Below are 5358 nucleotides of genomic sequence, written 5' to 3'. Positions count from 1 at the left end.
GTCCAGAGGCATTGGTGGGCTCAGAGGGTCTCACGGCAGCCTCTCTGCTGGAGGGTGGGGCTGTAGCCACACCCAGTTACCTGCTTGACCTGAAGCATCCCAGCAACGGTGCCCACAGGCCAGTTCGAGGCTGGCTCTGGGGCTGATGAACTCGAGGGAGGGCTCCACCCATGAAGGCATTTGCCTGCACAGTGTCCACAGAAGGGGTTCCCCAGAATAGCTATTGTCGGTACCTGTGTCTCCAGGATGAGCTGCAGGTGCTTCTTGCCTCTCAAGGAGACTTTCCAGGATCAGCAGGTCTGACCCAGGCTTCTGTGAATTCACTGCTTCTTCCTGGGTCCTGGAGTGTGTGAGGTTTTGTGCACACTCTAAGACTGAAGTCTCTCTTTCCTACAGCCCTCTGGGAACCCCGACAGTCAGTACTGCTGGCCTTCAAAGCCACATGCTCTAGGAGCATGCTCCCTGGTGTAGAACCCCCAGGCTAGGGAGCCCTACATGGAACTTGGACCTCTCACTCTTTTGGGAGAACCTCTGCAATTGTAATTATTTTCCCACTTGTGGGTTGCCAACCAGTGGGCAGGGGACTTGACTATATTAGGACTCTGCCCCTCCTATCTGTTGTGGCTCCTCCTCTGTATCTTTAGTTATTGATGTATTTTGGTAGGTTTTGGTCTTTTTCATCAATGGTTGTTCTGCAGATAGCTTTTATTTGGGTGTGCCTGTGAGAAAACGTGAGCTCAGGATCTTTCTATTCCACCATCTTGACGGATTTCCTCCCCTAAATCATTTCCAAATTCTTACACTCTGACTTGCTAATTCTCTCTTCCACCTGATCTGCTCTGTTTTCAGTGTTTCTAATGCATTCTTCATCTCACTTCTTGGGCTTCCCAGGTGGTGCAGTGGTAAAGAATCTGCCTGCCAGTGCAGAAGATGCAAAAGATACGAGCTCGATCCCTGGGTCGGGAAGATCTCCTTGAGGAGGAAAATCCCATGGACAGAGGAGCCTGGCTACAGTCCATTGGGTGGCAAAGAGTCAGACATGACTGAGCATGCATGCACTCTTGGTAAAGTATTCCTTCTGTTTACTGATTTCATTTCTTAGTTCATTGAATTGTCAAGTTTTCTTATATATAGCTTGAATTTCTCCGTGACAACTCTTTTGAATTCTTTATAAGGTAAATCATAGTATTCTATGTCTTTGAGTTCAATTGCTGAAAAATGGTCATTTTATTTTGGGGCTACTACCACATTACCATGATTTTTTCATACTATTTGATGAAATGTGCCTCTGCACATCTTCATTTGAAATAATGAATGCCTTTCTTATTTAGGTAAGGTTTTGTTTGTGTGTGCACGTTCAGTCATGTCCAGTTCTGCAACCCCATGGACTATAGCCCACCAGTCTCCTCTGTCCGTGGGATTTTCCAGGCAAGAATACTGGAGTGGGTTGTCATGCCCTTCTCCAGGGCATCCTCCCAACCCAGGGACCGAACCCACATCTCTGGCAGGCAGATTCTTTATCACTGTGTCACCTGAGTGATTCAAGGCTTTGTTTACTGTGATTCTAATATTTCAACAGGCTGGCAATAAGATGCCTTTTTTTTTTTTTTAACTTTCCAGAAGGTGGCACTATAGCACAGGATTCTGATTTATTTTACTGGTGCTGAATTGGGAAGATGTGCATGTGCCTGGAAAATTCCATAGACATAGTAGCCTGATGGGCTACAGTCTGTGCCTGAGGTCGAAAAGAGTTGGGTTGAACACACATACACACACATAAGAAACCTAGTGTTAAAAAATGGATGGTGATGGAGTTTGGGTGGGGGGGTGGGGTATATAATAAGCACTTGGCACTTTGAGTGTGCCCATGGCCCAGTAGGGGAGTCCTCTACTAGGGGAATACCAGCAGAGAGCGGTCAGGGCCGGGGTGGGGGTGGGGGTGTGGGGACACTTCTTAGTGGAATTCCGGGACAAACAGCAGGAAATCCATACCTTCAGTTGTCCTTGGCTGCCTTCTTTCCTTTCCATCCTCCCAGTCACAGAGGTCTCTCTTCAGGACTCAGGGTGTTGCTGAGGACTCCAGCTCACCCCCATCACCAGCTGGACATTCACTCACCTTTTTTTCCCTTTCCACCTGCTCTGCCAGAGAAACTGATGCCTCTGTGGCTGCCACCTTCACTGCAACTCCCTTGGTGTGGCCTTCTCCAGGATCCAGTCTGCCCACTTTCGGATACAGATGGGTGCATCTCTCAGGTGTCTTGGTGTGTGTGCAGAGGCACTTTTGTTACAGATGTCTAATTAGTTGTAGGTTGAAGGGGAGAGAAAAAAGGAACACCTCATGCCACCATGAATGCTGCCCCTCAGTCCCAGCCTCACTCTTGTGATCAACTGCCAATATTTGCATTGTGCCCTGAAACACATCCTTTTCTTGTACATAATTAACAACAGGTGGAAATCAAATCCTTTCAGAAGCCATTTATTATTCAGAAATAACATGTGCACGTGCTAAGTCATGTCGGACTCTATGTGACCCTATGGACTGTAGCCCGCCAGGCTCCTCTGTCCATGGGATTTTCCTGGCAAGAATACTGGAGTGGGTTGCCATTTCCTCCTCCAGGGGATCTTCCAGACCCAGGGATTGAACCCACGTCTCCTGCATCGCACGCACATTCTTTACCACTAAGCCAACAGGGAAGCCCATGGAGTTAACAAGATAAGAATAATACCTGTATCCATAGTATTGACAACTGCACGTCCCCCACTGGCTGTAGTCCTGGAAGTCTAGTGGAGAGCATTTCAAGGAGGAAGGAGTAATCAGCTATCAAATGAGTAATGTAGAAATGACCACTGGATTAACAATGTGGACGTCTTTAGTGGTCTTAAACAATTTTGCTGAAATGGTAAGGGGAATAAACCTGAATGAAGGAAGAAAAAAATCAGTCAGCAAATATACTATTTCAGGGAGTACTATCCTAAAGAGAAGCAAATGATGTAATAGCTGGAGAGGAAGCAGAATTGAGATGATTTTTTTTTAACCTTTTCCATGTATATTTTTAAAGCATACATAAGAATAGAGGGGGAAAGTAACAGGAACCTACATGTTCGTTACCCAATTTCAACACCTATTGATGTTTTGAAAACTGTGCTTCATCTACAATGTTTTGATTGGAATATTTTTAAGAACCATTGTTTCACCTCTGATAAGTTTAGTGTGTATCATTTTCAGATGAGAACTTAAAACATCACAATAGCATTATTAACAAGAATGCCTTAACATAATTTCATAACTCATCTGTGTTTATCTTTTTTTAATAGAGGATTTTTAAAGGGAAAATTAACAGCATGTGTGTATATTGATGAGACTGATCAAAGAGATGGAAAGAATAAGAGGTGATGGAAGGAGATGGGCCCTGGAGTTTGGGGGGAGGAGTGGTCTTACACAGGTGCAGAGTGGACGCCTCCGCGAGAGGAGAGAAGGCAGAGTGTGCACACAGATGTACAGCATGGGGGAAGTGTGGTGGAGATAGAATGTGGTGGTTCTATTTAGATGCTTCCATTTTCTCGGTGAAATAAGAAGTATCCTCATCCAGAGTCAGGATGGAAGAGAAAGTACTGGAGGTTTGAGGAAGAGATAGTGTGCAATAGCGGGGGCCAAGTGCTACTTACCCAGAATGGGATCCTTAAGAGGAGCAGGAGTAGAAAGGCAAGTCACTTTGCTTGGCCACCACCAAAAACAAAATACAAAAGGAGCATGTAAAGTAAGTGGTGCAGAAGCAAAACGTCATCATTTCCAGGTTCAGGAATTTATATCCAAATCTATCTGTATGCCAAGTCACTGGACGTTCTAGTTTTGAAGATTCAGTGTTAATGACTGGTCCATTTCAAGGCCTAATGAGGTGGTCACTGTAGAACAGAAAAACTTCTAATCCCGAAAGAGAAACTGCTGCTGTCCCCACCTTCCATTTTATCCCTCAGCTTCTGCTTTCTGATTTGAAAGTTTGTATTATCGATTGGGAATTTCTCTCAGCTTTTTCAGGGCTAATTGCAAATTTAAAAATTATTCAAACTATATTATGACATTCCTCTCCATTACATTTATCTAAACTCTCCTCTGTATATTCACTCCTGTCTGCTTTCACAGCTATCTGAAATTATAATGGCTAATTAACATTTATTCAGTATTCACTCTATGCTGTATACTCATTTGAAGAAACAGACTTTTTTTAAGTGACTTGCCCAAAGACACATAATTGGTAAAGGACCAGTTCTTAAACTAAGGTCATATGACCTCCAAGACCTCTGTCCCAGCCACAGTACTGCGCCCCCATGGCTGTCACCCAGAGAGGTTCCCCCCTCCCCTGTTAGCACAGTGACATGCTGAAAAGCAAACTCAGACTGCAGGCTGGACTCCTGACCCTGCCTGCTCCAATCTCAGTTCCACTGCTTCTTAACTGAATGACATATTCGCCTTTTGTAACATCCATTACCCCATTAGTATGGAAAAATACCTATTAATAGATTTACAACATGAGGTTGTTTTGAAGATTGAATTATATACAACATATGAGGTACTTAACTCAGGGCCTGCCTCATAATGAGTATTAACTAAATGTTACCTAACAACACTGTTCTTACCACTCATCAGCTTTGGGCAAGTGACTACACATCTCTGAATATCATGTTCCACTCCTGTGATTTGCTTTGATAGAGTTCTGGGAATCACTGAACAATGTAAGGTATACCTTAGGTGACCATGTTCCTGCTTTTGCCCTGGTAGAATCATAAGGACATCTAATTCTTCAGTTCTCTGATCATCCCTTGAAACTCTCTTCTTTTCTCGCAGTGACTGTATTTGTTCTGGGAAGCTGTTACATCCTATCTGCCTATTATTTATTTGGAACTGCAGTACAGAGACTTTTTATATTTTCGTCAGTGCTAATTTCCCACAGAAAAATTGTAAAATTAGGCCACACAAAAATGGTAAGAACAAAGTATTTTTCAGTAGATAATATTTAGTTCTCCAGAGATTAAAAACCTAAGAGACAGGTTCATTAGCACTCAGTTCTGCCCAGTAGTCAGATGGGCAGAGACTGGAAGGGCTTTAGGTTCAGGGTGAGAGGATTGGTCTAAAGTCAATTCTTTTGCAATGAGGTACACCTCCCACCAGTCAGAATGGCCATAGTTAAAAACTCTACAAATAACAAATACTGGAGAAGGTGTGGAGAAAAGGGAACACTCCTACACTATTGGTGGGAATGGAAAACAGTATGGGGGTGTCTCAAAAAACTATATAAATACAGAGTAGCCATATGATCCTACAATCTTACTATTGGGCATATACCCAGAGAAAACTCTTAA

This window comes from Cervus elaphus, chromosome 12 (genome assembly GCF_910594005.1).
Source record: "Cervus elaphus chromosome 12, mCerEla1.1, whole genome shotgun sequence".
Taxonomy (NCBI): Eukaryota; Metazoa; Chordata; class Mammalia; order Artiodactyla; family Cervidae; genus Cervus; species Cervus elaphus.
The sequence above is the reverse complement of the archived record's forward strand: the minus strand, read 5'-3'. Positions refer to the sequence as shown.